This window comes from Stenella coeruleoalba, assembly GCF_951394435.1.
Source record: "Stenella coeruleoalba genome assembly, chromosome: 11".
In the NCBI taxonomy this organism is placed as follows: Eukaryota; Metazoa; Chordata; class Mammalia; order Artiodactyla; family Delphinidae; genus Stenella; species Stenella coeruleoalba.
In genome coordinates this window covers 80,238,631-80,261,675 of record NC_137157.1, presented here as the reverse complement: position 1 = coordinate 80,261,675, position 23,045 = coordinate 80,238,631, and the positions used below count along the sequence as shown (strand labels likewise).

Sequence of the window (23,045 nt, the reverse complement as noted above, 5' to 3'; positions counted from 1 at the left end):
CAGTAGCCACTTAATAAACATTTGTTAAATAAATCAACGAAAAAATGAGACTTGCTTTCCCAAATATCTTTCCCTTTTTGATCTCAGTTCTTTCTTCTGGAACTACATAGACTAAGTTTTCTTTTTCTGGAATGAACAAGACTGTTTCTCTCCAGTTCTTCCTCATATGGATATTTACCAAGGAACTCAACATCCTTTCATACACCCAAGTGTCAACATCCCCCTTAAATGTGATCCTGGAAGCTATTCACATGAGTCCAGATGTGCCCCCAACAAGTGCAGGGGTCAGGGGACCGTTACCTCTTTCTTTCTGACACTACGCTTACAGTTATGCAACCTAAGATTGCAGTAGCTTCCGTGGCAGTCAAACCCACCTCTGACATTCATTGGGCTTACAGCTAAACGATTCCAAGTTTTTTTCGTATGTACTACTGATAAGCCAGGCTTTCCCATCCACCACTGGGGCAGTTAACTTTTACAACTTAGGAATAAGAGTTGACAATTGAATAGGGACATATATAAAGATCAACCTTTGGCCTAAGAACAGAAATCCTCTGAAAACCATCTATTCCATCCCTAAGTCATTTAAATACCCTCTCATGATTACCGCCCATTTTTCTCACTGATAAACAATGTTTCCCACATTCGGCTCATTGGCTGAATCGTATATATATAGGAGGTAATAATAAGAAGTTTCTTTGGTCCAGATCTAACAAAACAAAATTTCTGGGGATAAGGTCTAAGAATCTGTATTTTTTAAAGGCTCTCCAAACTTTCTTGAATGGATTACGAGTACCTGCTTTCCCAGAGTACCCAAGGGTCTCCTCTATAAGACAACTTATCACACACTCCATCAAGATTTCTTATATAAGCATATTTCACTAGCACCAAAAATTATAAGTTCCATGAGAGTCAGTGCATTCCTGTTCTGCTCACCATAATATGCCCAAATCTAAGTATTAGGCCTCAAACATGGAAGATGCTAAATAATTATTAATTGAGTGAATGACTGAGTCACTTTTTGAATAAGTGAGTAAATCAATCATGGTATTTTTGGTAGATCACAGAAACATTAAAAAAAAAACCTGGAACTAACAAATGGTTACCTAATAGTAGATGGAAGAAGGGGTAGGAAATATTCCCCATCCAGACATGTCTCAGAAAGTTATCAAAAATGTCAAATCCTGAGAAGGGTCAAGATAGCCTGCTCTAAATAACAATATCTTATATAGCACCTTTCAACCCAATCTATCAGTGCACTTTAATGGGCTAAATTAAATGCAGCTAATGGGGTGCATTTATTTTCCCCTGTCTGAATCAGCAACTAAGCCAAACAGGCAATTCTAAGCGATAGCTTAAAATTCTCAACCTGTCACTGAAACTCAACTAACGTAAAATCTGTTTTCTTTCATATCTATCTTTTCTTCATAAGGTCATAGCTGTAAATTATTTGGTCCCTGCAATTGACAAGAAAAAAATCATTCAACAATTAGACCTTCCAAGGTATCTATAAGGAGATTTCATTAGCTCCTTTGAAGATTTCATACATAAATATAAATCAAAAATATATGTGAATCAAATTTTAACTGGACAGATATGCCCCCTAGAGAAATCTTGCAAATGTGCACATGGAGACATGTACAAGAGTGATAGCAAACACTGGAAAAACCCAAATGTCCATCAGTAATAGTAGCATGGATAAATAAATTATGACAAATGAATGATTTCATACAAAAGATAACTATTTTTTAATAGCTAGCTAGTGGGAAGCAGGCGCATAGCACAGGGAGATCAGCTCAGTGCTTTGTGTCCTCCTAGAGGGGTGGGATAGGGAGGGTGGGAGGGAGATGCAAGAGGGTGGGGATATATGTATACATATAGCTGATTCACTTTGTTGTACAGCAGAAACTAACACAACATTGTAAAGCAATTATACTCCAATTTTTTTTTAATTTTAAAACTTTACTTCTCTAAAAACATGGTTACCATGCTTTGTACACAACAGCACATTTACTAGATAATACTCATTCCAGAATCACTGTCTAAACCAAACAAATAAGTGGGGGTATATGGGCACATAAGGCAGATGACACACAGTTTTAAAATAAGTTTCAGAGCCAGAATTGGTAAGTTGGGCAGAAAAGCAGTAAAGCAATCCTTATATGGATACATGAAAATTATATGCAAACTAGAAAATGAGCATATGTTTTAAATAAATCAGGTTAGATTTAATCAGGCACTACAATGAATGGAAATTGATTATATTCCTCTTGATTCCAAATTTCCACTTTATTGGAAAATCTAGTAACCATTACAGCTTCTAGCTGAGGGACAAAAGGACAGACAGTCCTTTAACATCCAATAAAGATGTTAAAAAGAAAGATAACTATTTTTTAAAGTGAATAAATTGCAGCTGCATGCAACAGCACTGAAAATCTCACAGACATAAAGTTGAGCTAAAAAAAAGGAAGTCCCAAATGTTATATAATTCCATTTATATAGACAGCATAAGTAGGCAAAACTAAACAGCATATATTTTAGGAACACACATGGAGTGTAAATAAATTATTGTATAAAAATACATGGCTTTCAGATTTGTAAGTAGATTTCCAAAAGAAAGCAAATTATTCTTTGGTCTCCAGTCTTGCGTTATTCCACCAACTGCCAAGAAAATGTCATGAGATAGGTAAAATATGCTAGTCATATATTTTTCCTCATGAAGCCATAAACGGTATTTCTACCTTGAATACTTTTTAAAAGTAAGTGTGCTATCTTCCTGATATATGCCTACCACATATATCTGATATTTGTACAATTAAGTGATATAATTCATTTCTAATATCGATACAATGGCACTGAAGCATATTTAAAGAAAATGAATTTGAGGGGAGAGAGAAGGTGGGGAATCCACAGTGGGTATTGTTAAAAACTGTTGGTAAGAAAGGGGGCTAATATTGTGGCCAGGTTCATAAGTAGGGTGGAATTGCCTTTACAGCACTTTCAGGACTGTCACAAATCACTTTATCCCTAACTCTAGGATTTTTACCCTGCTGGCCATATGAATTTCTCCCTTAGCTGCAATCTTCTGACTTCTTAGCAAAACTGTCCATCACTGCACACAACCCTACCACCCACCATCACCACAACCCTGGCACATCAGTCAAACCTCTCCTTCACCTTCATGTAGAAGTAGTACTAGAGTAGAAGAAAAAAAAAAAAAAATTGAGCTCTCTAATCCTTGGTCTGCCATTCCATAACCAGCTGTGTTTATGCTAGCCACTTAACCTCTCTGCGCCTCATTATCTAAATGCGGCAGCTGTGATCTCACAAATTCCTTCTATTTCTGTGCTTTTTCATTTCTCTGATCCTGTATTATAATCAAGTTTGGCTTGTGGTATCATCTTCCAACAGCAAATTCTGACTTTATAATATTTTATACATTGTAGTTTGAAAGTTTAACTGTTTAGAATCAATTTTTTTAAGTTTATTCATTACTTTATCATTCCAAGCAAAGTGCTGGTATGTGATTTTTGTTCCATTCATTCACCATAACGACCATAGTCTCAGAACACAGTATTTTAGCATCTTAAGGTGTTGCCATTTAGTAATAGGGACCTTTTTTTACTGACCAGTACTCAAGCTGCCTAAGTACGGAGCCAACCTCCAGGCCTGTAGATTCTTGTTTGTAAGCCAATTAATCTGGCTCATAATTCAGAGCATCTTAACAGGAAATGCTAGGTTCTACAAATGTCCAGTTCCATACCTTAGGTCTGATACGTCCTGTGGACACACCCCTGCACAAGGCCATAAACAATTCTAATCACACAAAGAGGGAAGTAATTTCATTGTAAAACTTTCTGCCAAAAAGTATTCTAACTTGTAAATGCAAAACAGATGCAACACAGAAAATTCACTCATAGCTGTAACTCATATTTTGTCTCTGATGACAAGTAGAGTTAAATTCCCTTTTGCCATTGGAAATATGAGATTTTTAAAAGTTAAACCAATAAGGTTTAACATTATCTTCTCTTTTTAGATTTCTTATTTCAATAATATATCTTTATTAGAACAAATACTTTAAGTTTAAATATTAAAAGTATATTTAATTCCATGTGCAAGTTTTTCAACCATGCACAGGTTTGTTGCTGCTAATATTTCTAAAATTGGTTCCTTCCAAAGCTGAAGTTGTGCTTGCTCTTTAGGTATTTAAAATGCTTCCAGTTGTTCTTCCATGAACGATAAAACTAATCTAAACCACATATAAATGACTCAAAGACCTTTAAACAAAATGGGTATCATAAGGACTACAAACGGAACGCTGTCACTCACATGTTAACTTTTTTTAGAAATCACCACAAGAAGCCATCATTTTGTGAAACAATTTTTTTATTTTATTTATTTATACAGCAGGTTCTTATTATCTATTTTATACATATTAGTGTATATATGTCAATCCCAATCTCCCAATTCATCCCACCACCACTACCATCAGCACCTCCCCTCTTTCCCCCCTTGGTGTCCACACATTTATTCGATACATTTGCGTCTGTATTATATTCAGAGTATGGATGCTAGTGAAACTTGGGGGAAAAAGACTAAGAGTTACACATTGCCTTTCAAAGAGAAGCATGTATATCTGACCATGACTTCAGACAGGATTTACCTGTATATTTTGAAAGCTTAAAGTCCTAATCCAGCCAAAGAAAGCAATCTGATTTTTTCTTCTAGGATTTTCCTTCTCCATCTAATAACTTCCTTTCCTTGATCCTCTCTACCCTGCCTGCTCACTTCTTTGAACCCAATACTGTTGCAAGTCAGTATGTGCAGCATTTTGTTCTAGCTGGTCCATTACTGTTCTCGTGAAAGTCAACGCATTTGTAAAGTGTCTTTCTCAGGATATGAATGGGCATCTATACCAGTTGAGATCACTTATTTAGTGATGGCTAAGGTGACCTTAACTACTACCAGTTCTCAATTATCTGCAGAGAGCTAGAAAATCAATGGCACTGGTAAAAGTGACACACTAGGCAAAGTTCAAGTCCAGAACTTTGCTACTACTACTACTACCACCACCAGACTGTCATTCCTATCTGAGCTTTTGCCACATGGTTGGCACCAACTTTCTCAGGAAAAAAGGCTGTAAAATGGGGAACTCACCTAGGTACACTCTCTTATTTCAAGAATAGACACCTCCCTGGCCCCAGGTTTCTGCCTGGCTTTGGTCACTTCCTCACATTTCCACATAGTTGTTTTTTATATTTTGTCCAGAATTTATAGTAGTTATACTGAAGATTAAATTCAAGAAATATAAGTTCAAATATTTTACAAATTACTAATAAGACAACGCAACAAACTGCTATGCATGTATCAGCAAAAACGACAATAAACATATTGTTAATTACCAACTAAAAATATAACTATTATGAATGGTTAAAGACATTAAAGATAATTTTCTTAAAAGAGCAAAGAGTAAGAGCCCATCAAAAATGGGCAGACAGATTTGATAAAGAATTTCTAGAAATGAAAAATAATTGTTTAAGTAGGTGGATTTAAGACAGTAAATTTGACACAGCTAATTAATAATCTCTAGAGCCCACGAGCCACAACTACTGAAGGCCGTGCACCTAGAGCCCGTGCTCCACAAGAGAAGCCCCCGCTCACCGCAACTAGAGAAAGCCCGCGTGCAGCAACGAAGACCCAACGCAGCCAAAAATTAATTAATTAATTAATTTTTAAGAAAAAAGAAATGGGAAGGAAAAAACTGTTAAACATGTGAATAAATTTAAATAAATGTTGTTGGTATAAAAGAATAATAATGACTAACGTGAGTCTTTAAACGTACAGCACTACATACCAGACATCTGCATATAAGTAGAAAGGGAGTGATCAGAGTTAAATAGTTCCATGGCTCTGAATTGTACAGGAATGAGTTAAAATATCAATTAACTTTATACTTTGCTGAGTGTACAAAGTATAATTTTAAAAGAAAATACTGAAACAACAGAAATAGTATATAAATACAAAGCCAATAGAGAAAGATGAATGGAACAAGAAGAAAAATAAGAAAAACTTCAGTCGATCCAAAAAGAATTAAGAGAGAAGAAAAATCAGGGCAAGTCATGATTAATATAAAGGCACAAATTAAGAGGGTAGGAATAAGTCAATATTAATCATAATATATTTAATTTTTAACATCACTTCAAAGCCAGATTTAAAGAAGAAAAAAGAGATTTCCAGACTGGATGAAAAAATCCAACCATATGCTATTGACTAGAGCCATACCTATAACATATGGACAGAAAAAAGCACAACAAAGAAAAAACTTTCAAAAGAAAGTTATGGTAGCAGTGATAATATCAGAAAAATAGACTTTAAGGCAAAAAAAAAAAACATTATTCAGGACAAATAAGGCCATTAAATATAAGTGTTTCAGTTCTCTAAGAATATATAACAATTCTAAATTTAAATGTAACAGCTCCAAATTATGCAAAACAAAATTTATAGAAATAGAAGGAGAAATTAACAAAGACATTATCAGAGTAGGAGATTTCAACACACTTCTCAATTACTGATAGGGCAAACAGATAAAATGCAGTAAGGATACACGCTTTGAAACCCATAATTAACAAGCCTGATCTAACGGACATATATAAAACATATAACTTCTCATGGAAATGTATAAAACTCAACAACTGGAGAAAATATTTTCTTTTTGAGCATATACAGAACATTAATACACCAGTTCCCTCAATTCTTTTCAGATTATATGGTTTCCTTATCCCTACTATATTTCTAAAATATAGCTTAAATTCACAAGGTTTTAAGAAATTCTCTTGGTTCACGTTGCACTTATGTTTAGCTTAAAACCCCATACTCATCCATCCTCTAGAGGCTTAGGGTCTCCTTCTATGATCCCACCATATTTGATATACACCCTTTCAAGCTGTTATCTACTGTATGATACCTTTAGCTCCGTGTCTCTAATAAAAACAGTGAGCTCCTTGGGGACTGCAGCAGTATATTTTTAATCTTCATATTCTCAATACCTAGCACAGTGACTGGCATGTAGTCAGTACATAAAAATAATTGTTGAATGAATGAACTTCCATACTTCAATGGACAAAATGAGGCTGATGAAAATGCAGCAGGAAGAACATAGGAAGAAAAGATGAATTAAGTACGTAATAATGATAAGACCGTTCCTCCCTGGCTCATGCCCTCAGCAAGCCATAAAGTAACATTTAACTATATATTCTAGAAGTGAATGGCTAAAAGAGACCTCAAAAAATAATCCAGTCAGTAGGAACTCCTAGGCAGAACAGAACATAATTTAGCCAGAAACATTTCTTTCCTTTGAAATCGTCAGAGTACAATGCAATCGGCGATTAGTTTTATAGCTGTAAGGACCTGCCTTCTCCCTGTTCTTTTAAGTATGCTGCCTTCTTCAAAAAGAGATGAATATGAGAACCAAATACCACTTCCTGGCTAATCAGACACAAAAGAGAAACGTACCTAGGAGGAAACAGTTGGCAAGAGAAGTTCCCCGGCCAGAAAAACTTCTGGCAACTATAGACCAATTTCCACAATTATTAGCACGAGAAACGAGACTTTTTTTTCCAGGAAGTTGGATGGTATAAAAGTTACCTCATTAAAGCTACAAGCAGATGACTGAGTCAATAAGAACTGGGACATTTCTAAGATCTACCAGAAAAGGGAAGAGGTAAAAACTCTTGTTACAAAACAAAACAAAACAAAAAAACTTCACACTCTCACATAATTCCCTCGGAGACATAGCTTCCAACATTTAATTAACAGTGGCTAAATGTGTATAAGTATGGGTTTAAAAACACAGATGTCATTCTAAAGTCACACCTGTAATTGGTATGGATGGAATCAATGGGCATAAAACCCTCTTTTAAGTCATTTCTGTGCACAAAGAGAATAATCCCAGACTTATTTGTGTTATTGGCAAGGGTCTAATTGTAGCTGAAATGACATATATACCCTCTTCTGCAGTGTTTTAATTAAGGAACAGAGCCTTCTCTTTCTGGGATGAAGTGAATGAATCCTTACCCGAAAATAATGAAGCAACACACATGATCTCTAAAAGCAGAGCCAACTGAGGGTAAAATCAAAGGTAAACAAAAACAAGCAGAAAAGTCTGATAACTGAAAAGAGTCGCACATATATATGCTAAATTAAATGATTTCTCTTGCTTCCAGATTGGGCAAAATTTTTTTCCAACCCCTGGAAAAAACAGAAATAGTACTACTATTAAAGTAGAATTTGTAATCAATCCTAGGTAATGAATTTATCTATTGATATAAATGCATGCAGATCCCTAATCCTCCAGACAGCGATCACCAAACCACAAATAAATATTCCCAAAGAGACATATTGGCTTCTACCAGATTAGGACAAAAATGGGATAATATAAATTTAACAATACACGTTTCCTTTTAAGATTCTAGTATCACAACTGTATCTACTCCATATAAATGTGTGATGTTGGGAAGTTATTTCTCCGGCCTACCTATAAAATTGAGATAACTCTAGTACTAACTTCATAGAGCTGGTTTGAAAAACAACTGATTTGACGATGCAAAATGCCCAGTACAAAGTTAACATTCAATAAAGGTTAGCCATCATCATCATCAATGTTATTTATTATAAATGCCCAGCACAAAGTACATTCTCAATAATTATTAGGGTTCATCATTTTCATCCCTGTTATCTATTATTACCACTTAATTGTTGAAAGAAGTTCAGCAGTAAGGTAATCATTTCAGAAAAAATGAAATCTCTTCATGAGGAAATTCATTCATTCGACAAACACTGACTGCACAGCTATGATGTGCCAGGCATTGTTCTAGGAGCAAACAAAACCAACACTCTGGCAGGGAGTAGTAAGAAGGAGACAAGAAACAATAAACATAATAAATCCATAAATTACATAGTGTGCTAAGGGATACGTGCTATCTAAAAAAAAGGAAACATAAAACATAGCAAAAGACACAAAGGAGGTGAGGGAGCTACCTAAGATAACTGCATTCCAGGCAGAAGGAACAGCCAGTGCAAAGACCCTACGGTGGGAGCATGTTTGCAGTGCTTGAGCACGTGCAAGGAAGCCAATACACCTGACGGGAGTGAGAAGAAGATGAGCGATTGGAAAGGTCAGAAAAGCCAGGGAATGGAAGGCCAGATCCTATAGGACCTCCTACGTATAGTAATGACTCTGGCTTTTAGTATGCATGAGATAGTATGTGCCCCTGAAAGGCTTGGAGCGGAGAGAAGTCAACATGATCTGGCTTCTACGTAAAAAGCTCCCTCTGCTTTGCTGAGCTGAGAATAGTCAGGGAGACAGAGGTAGGGAGCTCACTGTGGAAATGAGCACAGGAACCCAGGTGAGAAAAGGGAGGGTCCATATGTATCGCATGCAAACTATCAATATCCTAACGAAGAAGAAGAGAAGATATGTCAGGAGAGATGTGAATACCTATTGTCTCTTTAAGGGCCATTATATTGGTTTTCAGGTAGAATTTTACACATTATTTATAACTAATATCAGTATAATATATATATTTACCATAGAGTGTTACAGCAATTAGTGTTGTAGCAATATAGTATTTACCATAAATAAGTACTTCAGAATCAAAAAAACCAGACAATGTCTGACACAGAGTAAATACTTAGTAATCACTTACTTAATTCTGTAAATTAACTTATTCAACTTCTTGGTGGAAAATGTTCTTCAAACATGATTTTTAATAGGAAAAAATCTGATTTAGACCTCCTGCTCATGAAGCACACCGTTAAACACTGTTGCGTGCTGTTACACATTAATTTACATTTGCTCATCCTTTCATTAAACACAGACAACTGGCACACTAGGTTCCAACTGAGTCTCTAAACTAAGAGACTCAGGGAAAAAAAAAGTCTACAGGTGTGGAAAAATTCCAAATAAGTTCGCATTGACTTACTAAACATGAAAAGAAGTTCAGGATGAGGATCCGAACATACTAAAAATCTAAGTTTCAAAAGTTAGCACTGGGGCTTCCCTGGTGGCGCAGTGGTTGAGAGTCCGCCTGCCGATGCAGGGGATGTGAGTTCGTGCCCCGGTCCGGGAGAATCCCACGTGCCGCGGAGCGGCTGGGCCCGTGAGCCATGGCCGCTGGGCCTGCGCATCCGGAGCCGGTGCTCCGCAGCGGGAGAGGCCACAACGGTGAGAGGTCCGCGTACCGCAAAAAAAAAAAAAAAAAGTTAGCACTGCATCAAGGATTTAATAGTCTCCTGCTCAGCACGGGTTCACAATGAACCAAAAGAAAATTAAGAACATTATGCATTTCAAAATTAAACCATCTTAACTTATGAAAATATATCTTAAGATTTTAAATGCATTTGAATCTTCCTCAACAAGTTATTCTCAAACTTGCATGATAATTACAGAAAGAAAACATTTCTCTTCTCCTTAAAAAAAAATGCATTATTGGAAAGTCAATGTTGAACAGAATATATGTCAAAGAAAGAATCATTGAAATTATAATTGAAGCAACTTAAATGTCCATTGATGGATGAATGGATAAAGAAGATGTAGTACATATATACAATGGAATACTACTCAGCCATAAAAAGGAATGAAATAATGCCACCTGCAGGACATGGATGGACCTAGAGTTGTCATATTGAGTGAAGTAAGTCAGACAGAGAAAGGCAAACATTGTATGATATCACTTCTATGTGGAGTCTAAAAGAAAATGGTACAAATGAACTTATTTACAAAACAGAAGTAGAGTCACAGATGTAGAAAACAAACTTACGGTTACCAAGGCGGGGAGGGATAAATTGGGAAATTGGGACTGACATATACATACTACTAGATATGAAATAGATAACTAATAAGGACCTACTATATAGCACAGGGAACGCTACCCAATACCCTATATGGGAAAAGAATCTAAAAAAGATTGGATACATGTATATGTATAACTGATTCACTTTGCTGTACAGCAGAAACTAACACAACATTGTAAATCAACTATACTCCAATAAAAATTAATTTTAAAAAAGAAATTATAATTGAAATAAATATATAGAATAGTATTTCAAACAATACCCTCATATTCTAAAGCATTTCCTTCCCCACCCAGAGCCAACTGCACTGCTTCCATTTGTGAGCCCTGCCGAGCACAGTGTGCTCAGCACAGGCTGATACCCTTCTGGAGGCACCAGAGGGCCAATAAGAAGCCAAAGCTAGAACACGATGTCACGTACCGCAAATCCAAATCACTGCCTCTGCAATCTGAAGACAGAAGCTCTCTCTGATTTATAACAGGTTTCACAAGGTTCCTATTAATGCTCGCCTAGTTGATGTTGGTATTTATTCTCTTCATTCTTAAAAATTCTGCAAGAAAGATAGGAGTCTTTCTTCTGAGGACGTAAGCGCGTTTGGTGATATCCAGAAAACCAGTTGCTCAGTAAGGGACCCATTGACATCCTAAGACCACAATAGCAACCTTAGATTGAACTAATTATATATAATAGGTGCTTCAGACATATGTTACTTTTTATCCTGCCACTTACCCTTTTAGGAACTTCCATTTCCCACTTAAAACTCTTAGGACAGCTTAAGAACCAAAAGGACTCCTTTACGGTAAGAGACCTAGGCTGGGGGCTTCCCTGGTGGCGCAGTGGTTGAGAATCTGCCTGCTAATGCAGGGGACACGGGTTCGAGTCCCGGTCTGAGAGGGTCCCACATGCCACGGAGCAACTAGGCCCGTGAGCCACAACTACTGATCCTGCGCGCCTGGAGCCTGTGCTCCGCAACAAGAGAGGCCGCGATAGTGAGAGGCGCGCGATGAAGAGTGGCCCCCGCTTGCCACAACTAGAGAAAGCCCTCGCACAGAAACGAAGACCCAACACAGCAAAAAATAAAAATATATTTAAGAAAAAAAAAGAAGAGACCTAGGCTGGCGCTTCTTTCTCCCATCCCCCCAGACACAGTACTTGGTCCAGAGAGTGTACACAACCCCAGCAGGGCCAAAGTGCCTTTACAGAAGCAGATATGAACAATGAATGAATGGGAAAGGGAGCGGTCTTAATCTCCTTCTAGGATCAAGCATTGTGAGGGAAAGTGTATGCCTAACACTGCCAGGAATCATTTTTCCCCACCATGGGTGGCAAAAGTCTACCAGAGAAAACAGCCTAGAAGGAGGAAAAAAGTGAAGAAAAAGACAAAATCCTGGTCTCATCAACTGAACCCCTGATTCTAACTGTACCTGAAGCTAGCACCTCCTCTTGGACTTCCCGGAAATGCATACCAAAAAGCCTCTATTTCGTTTAAACAGATTGGGTTTCTGTTCCTTGCAAAAGAAGTAAATGTAGCCATGAAGGTCACACAGCTGGTAAAGAACTGATAAAGGAAGTATAAGCAACCAGAAAATCCAGACTAGCCGCATAACCAAAAATAAAATACGTTCATTTTGTCCTTGAGTCATTCATTCAACAAATATCCATTGAGTGCTGATTGCGAGCCAGGCATGGTCCTAGGCACTGGGGAAACAGCAGAGTACAAGACAGACCAAACCCAGAGCTTATGTCTTCATGTAAGGACCATTATTACATGTTAGAACAAGTGCGCTCAAGCTTGGGTGGGAGTGGATTTTAGGGAGTTTTGAACACCCTCAATATATGTAAAATCTTATGTTTGTATATATTCATGGGAAGTTGCAACATAAATTTTCTTTTAGTCTCAAAGGGGAAGATGACCCCCCAAAAGATTAAGAAAAACTCTCTGAACATAAGCATACCTTAGGATCAAGATGTTTTAAAGTTCTTACGGAAATTCTCATATCTTAACCTTAGCCTAGTTTTGTTGAAAGAAGACACACTCTATCCAGCAGGCATTTCACAGAAATATCACTCTCCTTGAAAATATATTATGAGGCTAATTCCTTTTTCTGTGGAAACACAACTAACAGCTAATAACTGGTTGCCCCAACCCCTAATAAGCTGGAGAGTATCTCAAAAATTAGCACCTCAGTTAAGGGCTGTATGGAACAGAGGATAAAATAGATCCTCTCCTCAAGATAACATAGTCTCATATTCCTAGGAAGCTGTTCATGGCTAACATATAGCTCGATAACTTTTTTTAAAACCGATGGGAAGCAAACGAATTACACATCTCTTTTTAAAAGGAAGATTCCATCCCCTCTGCCCACATTGTTTTAAAGGGCCCCACTTACAAATATTGCTATCATTAATAGCCAGGGTTTTTTTCTTCTCCCTTAGCAACATAATTGTATTTGGAAGTTTCCATGTGGTAAATTAATACCATACTAAAGAGCAATCAAGTTGCAACAAGCAAAAATCACAGGGGAAATTACCATTATAGAAGTTTCTCTTGAAGTTCTGTGCCTCATCTTTAGAATTTTAAGTGTGAGGAAAATCATTTTCCAAAGACAAACTCAAGGAAGGATATATCATCTTCTGCATTCTGCCCTTCATCTGAATGGATGGGAATATTCTGCCCTACTTTCTAACTCCTTTTATAGACAGGCTGTCTATGTTTCACACTTGCATTTCCTGGACCCAAAAGACAAGGTATCTCCTTTAATCTGCAAAATGGTTTTCTTCTAAGTGATACTGATCAGATTCCTATCTGATAAAAAGACAAAAAAAAAAAAAAAAACAGGAACCAGGGTCACTGCTTTCTCTTATTCAAAAAGAGGTCTTTAGAGATGTTTAAACAGCAGCTGATTCGTTACAATTATTTTCTCACCAAAACTGTCCCTAAGAATTGGGAGATTGGAATTGACATATATACACTAATAGGTATAAAATGGATAACTAATAAGAACCTGCTGTATAAAAAAATAAATAAAGTTCTAAAATAAATTTTTAAAAAATAAAAAAGAATGTGATCTGGTGGCTTTCACTTTGGCTGCTCCTACACCTAAGCTACCGAAAGCAGATTCCTTTTCAAGGCAAAACAACTCATTTCTCAACCTCCTGCCATCCTATGGAACGAAACTGAAGACCAAGAAATCAAATGGACACAATGAATTTTTTTATCCTGCCCAAATAATTCACTGATTCATATTCACGAGGGACCCGCTACTTCCACTCTTCTCCAAAAGAGGTCTCCCAGGGACAAGCAACAATTGACATTTTGGTAAGGTTTCCCAGTTTCCTCCAAGATGGTACAACTCTCTTTCCCCGCTGGAGAGGTAAGAGAAAAACAATGTCGCCAGCAACCGCTTTGCTCCATAATAAAACCAACTACAGTCTTTAGGTAACCCACGCTCCCCTTAGTACCCTATCTATATCTGTCTCTCTCATTCCTTCCCTTTCATAATGTCAAGCTTTAAACAGATATTAAGTACAATTTATTCAAAGTATTTTTTAAACTGTCTTTTAGAGCTACCGTCTTTAGGGCTCAATTGCCAAACTGATGATTTCAAACCAAACTTCTGATCAAGAAGAAAAAGACAAACCTCCATGCTTACCCTATCTTATTGGACATCCTCTAAGAAACAAACGTAGATCTAGTAACAAAATCTCTCCCACAGAATGTGAATTGGTTCAGCCACTATGGAGAACAGTATGGATGTTCCTTAAAAAACTACAAATAGAACTACCATATGACCCAGCAATCCCACTACTGGGCATATACCCTGAGAAAACCAAAATTCAAAAAGAGTCATGTACCAAAATGTTCATTGCAGCTCTATTTACAATAGCCCAGAGATGGAAACAACCTAAGTGCCCATCATCGGATGAATGGATAAAGAAGATGTGGCACATATATACAATGGAATATTACTCAGCCATAAAAAGAAACGAAATTGAGCTATTTGTAATGAGGTGGATAGACCTAGAGTCTGTCATACAGAGTGAAGTAAGTCAGAAAGAAAAAGACAAATACCGTATGCTAACACATATATATAGAATTTAAGAAAAAAAAATGTCATGAAGAACCTAGGGGTAAGGCAGGAATAAAGACTCAGACCTCTTAGAGAACGGACTTGAGGTTATGGGGAGGGGGAAGGATGAGCTGTGACAGGGCGAGAGAGAGTCATGGACATATACACACTAACAAACGTAGTAAGGTAGATAGCTAGTGGGAAGCAGCCGCATGGCACAGGGATATTGGCTCGGTGCTTTGTGACAGCCTGGAGGGGTGGGATAGGGAGGGTGGGAGGGAGGGAGACGCAAGAGGGAAGACATATGGGAACATATGTATAGGTATAACTGATTCACTTTGTTATAAAGCAGAAACTAACACACCATTGTAAAGCAATTATACCCCAATAAAGATGTTAAAAAAAAAAAAATCTCTCCCACAAACCAATACAACTTTCAGCTTTTTTGTTTTAAGTTTTTAGCTTTGCACATTAAGTCACAAACCATTCGTAACAACAAATTACATGGAAAAAGTACATCCATTAGGAGACAAAACGATTCTGCAACTGCGTGTTGGTTCTGGATTGTACACTAAGGGCTTTGTCACGGGAAGGACTCATCCCTGCAGATGCTGACAACTGCTGCCGGGAGGAGTAGAAATTACCCTAAATCATAAAGAATAAAAAACCTTCACCATCGCACTTGGCCCTTGTTTCCGTCCTGTCTGAAGAAAGTCTATGAAAAAGGCACACGATTCACTCTGGACCAAGATTTAGTATTACCAGTAGAATCACCCCATTCCCTTTTTAGTTTCCTCTCTCAAAGTAATTCTATGGATAGTCCCTACAGTAAAGGGTCCCCCAAAAGCCTTATAGTTTTTCCCCTAGAGAGTGCTATATTTTGGTGTTAAATTAGTGAAATGACATCTCTTCAGTTACCTGCTGAATTCAATATTCTAAACCACTGAATGCTCTCTGAATGTAAAAAAGCCGTACAGTAGGGACTTGCTGCTTCCCCGGCACCCACCCTTTCTAATTCTCCCCTTCTCTTCAGCACAGCACCACAGGGATGTTCAGTCCTCCTTTCTTTTCACAAACCAATCAAAAGCCTCTTCCCTGACTGTCGAAAATCTAAATTCCAAGAACTTGGCAGTACAGGGGCTGTTACTAGGCCAGACTCATAAGTATTCCATCCATGGCCTAAAGAACTGCTAAGCAGCTAAAGTTTTCTCTAAAGAGCCTGTAATGTAAAAACAGGAACAGTAAGGATGTGATAGGAAATGCTTTATTTTCCCTCACTTAATGTTACATTTCCTTTCATTTATGAATACCTTGAAGTAGACACATAACTATGCTTAGTATTTCACCCTTTAAACTTCCCTGAACACTGCAATTTTAAGAAATAGCTTGACTAGATTTCTTTTTAAAAATCAACAAATCTTAAATCTATGTCTCATCTCTTCTCTCATGTTTCAAGGTTAAAAAAAAGTAATAAGGTAGGCTACCTTAATGTCACTCCAAATATCATGATGGATCTGTTGAATTGTAATTAGATGACATTTGGACTGTAGTTTTAAAACCACTGCCTAAAACAGTGGTTTATCCAAAATATCCAAGATATTTAATTATGTATATAACTAGTATAAATTATTTCTCTTTTCCAAATATGTTTCTTTATCAATAAACACAAAATAAATCAAGAAAATACTGAGTTATGTAACTAATTCAACATTTTCTTTTTATTTGCATCACTGGTACAGGGGAGACATTTTCCTGCCTTTACAGTTATAGCAAATCTGGAAAAATAAGCCACTGATATTAAAATATGTAATATGATTCAACTGTTGCTAATAAATAGGTTTAGGTGACCTCTTTATGACTTTATCAATTTTTAAACCCTAAGAATAAATTTAAGAAAGGAGGTGAAAGAGCTGTATATTGAAAACTACAAGACATTAATGAAAGAAATTGAAGACACAAATAAATAGAAAGATATTCTGTGCTCATCGATTGGAAAAATTAATATTGTTAAAATGTCTGTACTATCCAAAGCAATATACAGATTCAGTGTAATCCTTATCAAAATTCCAAAGGTATTTTTCACAAAAGTAGAACAAACAATCTGAAAATTTATATGGAACTACAAAAAAAAAAAAAAACCCTGAATAACCAAAGCAAACTTGAGAAAGAACAAAGCTGGAGGCATGACACTCCCTGGTTTCAAACTCTATTACAAAACTATAGTAATTAAAACGGTATGGTATTGGGGGGAAAAAACAGACACATAGATCAACAGAACAGCATACAGAGCCCAGAAATAAACCCACACATACATGGTCAATTAATTTATGACAAAGGAGCCAAGAATATACAATGGGGAAAGGATAGTCTCTGCAATAAATGGTGTTGTGAAAATTGGACAGCCACATGCAAAAGAATGAAACTGGACCACTTTCTTACACCATACACACAAATTAATTCAAAATGGATTAAAGACTTAACGTAAGACCTGGAACCATAAAACTCCTAGAAGAAAACAAAGGCAGTAAGCTCCTATTTGAAATCACTCTTGACAATGATTTTTTGAATCTGACACCAAAAGTAAAAGCAACAAAAGCAAAAATAAACAAGCAGAACTACGTCAAACTAAAAAGCTTCTAAGCAGAAACTAACACACCATTGTAAAGCAATTATACTCCAAAAAAAGATGTTTAAAAAAAAATAAAAAGAATACACAAGGCTTCCAATACTATTTTGAACTGGAATATCAATGATAAAGGAAGATGTGTTGAAATATGGCAGAGGTACAAAACACTGCAGCGTATGCATGGCATACTTTCAGAGTGGGTACACTTTAATGAAAGGTTTTGGAGAAATGTACTGTAAACCAAAGAAATCATGGCTCTATTGTGACTTGGGATGGAAACTACATAAGAAGTTTTAAATAAAACTTGAAAGAAAAAAAAAAAGCTTCTACACAGCAAAGGAAACTATCAACAAATGAAAGGCAACCTACTGAACAGGAGAAAATATTTGCAAATCATACATGTAGGGGTTAATATCCAAAGTATACAAAGAACTCACACAACTCAATAGCAAAAAAAAAAAAAAAATCCAATTTTTAAATGAGCAATAGACCCAAATAGACTTATTTCCAAATAAGACATTCAGATGGCCAACAGGTACATGAAAAGATGCTCAATATCACTAATTATCTGGGAAATACAAATCAAAACCACAATAAGATATCACCTCTCACCTGTCAGAATGGCTATTATCAAAAAGACAAAGAAATAACAAGTGTTGGCAAGGATGTAGAGAAAAGGGAACCCTCATGCACTGCTGTTGGGAATGTAAATTGGCGCAACCACTATGGAAAACATTATGGAGATTCCTTAAAAATTAAAAATATAACTACCGTACATGATCCAGAAATTCCACTTCTGGGTATATATCTGAAGAAAACAAAAACACTAATTTGAAAAGATATATAAACCCCATTTCATTGCAGCATTATTCACCATAGCCAAGATATGGAAATAACCTAAGTGTCCATTGATAGATGAACACAAAAACTGTGGAATATACCACATAAAATGGAATATTATCGAAACAAAATATTAATGAATATATACAATAGGATATTATTCAGCCATAAAAAAGAAAGGAAATCTTTCATTTGTGACAACATGAATGGAACTTAAGGGCCTTATGCTAAGTGACATAAGTCAGACAGAAAAGGACAAATGCCATATGATGTCGTTTATATGTGGATTCTTTAAAAAAAAAAAAAGGCTCACAGATAGTTGCAAGAGGTGGGGGGTAGGAGGTGGGAGAAATGTGTGAACTTTTTTAGTTTCAATAAACTGAGTTTTTTAAATTTTTAAACTCTAATACTAACTTTTTAAATATCCAGCATGTACCAGTAGAGCTTTCCAAATACACAAGTATAGCATCATTTCCTACTCCCAAAGGACCACTGAGGATCAGAAGACAAGTATTAATAGTACTCCCAATTTAAAGATGGGGAACTGAATTCAGAGATTAAATGATTTGTCCAAGTTCTCGACCTCGTCAGGGTAGACTAGAATTCAAATCTAAGCACTTAAACAGCTCTTTCCAAAATCCGTATTGCCTTTAAAAACTCATTATCAAACATCTTTTTATTCAATGGTTTGACTTCAACCTTGAAATTAAATATGAGTTTTAGACAGTCATTTCATAACCAACCAGTTTGTTCAATAGTTCAAGATGGACCCAAGTTTTAAATATTTAAGATATGACCAAAAAAAAAGTTGAAGACACTGACTCTTAAGAGTTAGAAAAATTTACTATGTGTTTTCTAAATATTATATAAAGATCTAAATATTACATACATTTCAAATATTAACATATTAATTAGGAATTATAATTCAGATCTAACTCTGGCACAGTAAATAATTGTTTTACAGAAGGAATTTTTAATTAAAAGCATTTTAGCTACAAAATTTTCCAATTTTGATATCGGAATTAATAATTTTTCAATTTTAAATTTTGTGTTTTAAATCCTGCTTATATTACAGCCTGCTTTGTACACACCTCCATCATAATAATTAATTCTTGTACACTGTGTACACAGAAGGTGCCTCAATCATTCCATAAAGTGGATAAGCTACTTGTGTCTAAACAAAAGCTATTGAAACTAAAAGCAAATACGTTCACAATCAAATTTACTGTGAGAAGAGGCTCAAATCATATACCTTCATGGATGAGATTCATTTATCGAAGCAGGTTTATTCATAGACTTATGAATAGTGTACACATTTTGAAAAAGTTTGTTTCCTAAGCTCCTCTCTCTTTTTTATTTTGCATCAACATTACAATAAAATGCTGCCTTCCCTTTCTGACCCTTCACCATGACCCTCACCCCTGATATCCTCAGAATGCTTTCCTTCAGGAGCTGATGCTAAAAGAAAAGTTTGACCAGACCAGACTAACAAGGCTTTACTGCGGCATGTAAAGTACTTAGACAATTCTACTTTGCATCAGGCAGTAGGCTCCGCCTGAAACAGTGTTAGTATAAAGCGCAAAACTAGTAAACTGGAAAGAGAATAGCCTTATATAAGTACCAAAAATAATTAAGGGCTTCATATTTTAAAACCTGACATAAGGACATAGGAAACATGGCTTGTGAAGGCCACGGGGTGATCCTATCTGGCTACAACGGACACGTGTTGTCTTTGCCTTTCCAGCATCCACTGCCTTCCTTCTGGCAACTGAGCCCTGAAAGAAGAATGGAGAAGGGCTCTTCTTCTTCCACTCAGAGCATGATGACGTCACCTCTGTCATCAGAGCATCCCCTCCTCTGGCCACAGTGTTTGGCTGAAGATGAGACTATGAGCCTAGTCACAAAGTAGAACAAACAAACAATGCAGCACTTTTAGAGTTTGAGGACATGAGGCACTCTCTATTCAGCTCTGGATGTAAGAGGATGGGATACGCTAAGGCTGAAGCTGCTAGCAGCCATGCTGCCACCAAAGGCGGAAGGTCTGCCTGAGGATGGGACTAATATTGATGACAAAACAGAATCAGGGATAAAGAGAGAGAGTCTATAACAATGTTACGCATAGACTTTTCAGCTACCTCAACCAGAAAGTTCTCTTCTTTGCTGACAATTGTTCTAATTGGGTTTTCTGTTTCTTGCAACCAAAAAAATCCTGGTTAATAAATGGTCTTCAGATTGACTAATTCACTGTCATAACAAGGAATGTGGCACTTTTCTCTCATGCATTAGTAGTTAGTCCAATATGACTACAAATAACAAACTGGCATAAACTGCACCATAAGGAATTTATGTTAACTGAAAGGAAACAGCTTCTCATAGAGAAATTTTCTAACAAGAGTTTGCAAAGAAAGTTCTTTTTAAGTGCTTTTTAATGCTTTAATTTTTAAGAGTTCTTCAATAGTTTGTGTGCATATACACACGAAGATTTAGAAAATAGTAAAATCTCCTTTTATGGCATAACCAAAAGAAGGCTACAGCCGGATAATTTTTGTTCATTAGGTATATCTAAGAGGCAGGAATAAGATACACTCTCTATGCCTTTCATATCCCTAGGATTTTGTCTAAAATTCATTAGCATTCTAAAGAGAAGTAACCATTATCCTTTGATCAGTCACTGTTTAAAATCTGACAAGACTGTCCTAGACCAATTTGTTTATTTGTCAACTGATTCATTATCCAAGTTAGATACATGTTTTTGCTAATCCCTCTAACAGTCACTGAAGTTTAGCAGGAATTCTTGGCCAATAGGAAACTTGTGCAAAACATCCATTCTAATGGCTCCAAAGCAAACATTTGCTTTGTCTCAATAAATAAAACAAAACTGTTTCCTTTTACCACTATGTTCCAGTAGGGAGAAATGTTAGCAACTGAAATAACATGTTGGCTTTAAAATTTAACAAGACTTGAAAATTCTAGTCAAGGAAGATATGGTATATATATATATATATATATATATATATGCCAAGCAATTCTAAGGTTATTACTAATGCTGATACACTTCGGGTGTTTGCATTACACCAAAAAGATAGCATGCATCAAACCACTAAGAAAAGATAATTATAAGTGCCTGCAGTTTAGTAGTATGCATTATCAAAGTAAGGAAGGGGGAAAAAAAGGTCCAAAAACAAAATAAACAATAGATAAGGCGGAGTGCCTTTGAATAGCCTACTAAACAAATACCAGCTGAAAAACTGGTTTACTGCAAATTTTTATAAACATAATACAGCAGAACTTTTAAATTAATGCAATATGAACTTGGCCAAGCCTCCAAAGAGACTCCTGCTGATTTTTCAGATATAAAAATAATAGTAGTAGTAATAATAATAATAATGGTTTCCACCTATTTAACACTTAGGTGCCCAAGGGCCTGATGCTTACTAAGAGTTTTACATATTTTAACTGCCATTAGTCATCATGGCAATACTACAAGCCAGGCAATAATCCCACCTTACAGATAAGGAAATTGAGGTTCTCGATATTAAGTAACTTCCAAAGATCATACCATGAGAAGGAGTAAAGCCATAATTTGAAACCAGGTTTGTCTGAATCAAACACTCATCCTCTTAACCATCATGCTAAAATATTCATTTGTTCAGTATATTTCTTGAATACCTGTTATGTGACAGACACTGTGCAAGATATTGAGGACATAACTGTACACAACACAGTTGCTGCCCTTACAGAGTTTAAAGTCTAGTGGGAGAAACATACATAATCCAATAATCTTATAAATCTTATAAATAGAAGTACAATTCAAACTACAACTGGGATAAATTTTCTGAAGGAAACAAATATGGTGCTGTATGAGCATATATGCAGCAAAGGGAGCTCACACAGTCAGGGAGATCAGGAAAAGCTCACTGCACAAGTGTCACAGAGGAATCTACAATACGGCAAAAATGAACCTATCTACAAAACAGAAACAGACTCACAGACATAGAGAACAGACATGTGGTTGCCAAGGGGAGGGGGGTGGGGGAGGGAAGGACTGGGAGTGTGGGATGAGCAGATGTAAACTATTATATAGAGGATGGATAAACAACAAGGTCCTACTGTATAGCACAGGGAGCTATATTCAATATCCTGTGATAAACCGTAATGGAAAAGAATATAAAAAAAAGAATGTCTGTATGTGGATAACTGAGTCACTTTGCTGTGCAGCAGAGATTGCCACAACATTGTAAATCAACTCGACTTCAATAAAAATTAAAAGAAAAAAGAAGTATCACAGAGCTGAAATCTGAATGATAAACAGGCATTAATTAGGTGAAAGGCGTAGGGGGTTAAGAGGGGAAACCAATCGAAAGAGGAAACAAACATGTGAAAAGGCCCTATGGTAAGAGGGAGCTCAGAATGTTTGTGCAACTAAAAAGGGGGAAAAAAAGGCCTTATGCCTGAAACAGAGCCAGAGGATGGAAATATGGTGCAAGACAAGGCTTGTACCTCTTCCCAGAACCATGGAAAGCCTGAAGTCATACCGGGCGTAATGACATTCTAACCAACTGTAAGCAAATGAAGGGGAAACTTCTTTCAAGTGTATATGTTCCATTTTTTAAAGTAATAAAGCATCAATGAATATTTTAATTCATAAATCTTTTGGG

General features: G+C 36.4%; 1 protein-coding gene across 3 annotated transcripts in view; it reads right to left on the bottom strand.

The window, feature by feature from the left end:
- Nucleotides 1-23,045, bottom strand: part of ITPR2 (inositol 1,4,5-trisphosphate receptor type 2) — a 527,231-nt gene that overhangs the window by 490,894 nt on the left and 13,292 nt on the right. The window lies entirely within an intron of this gene.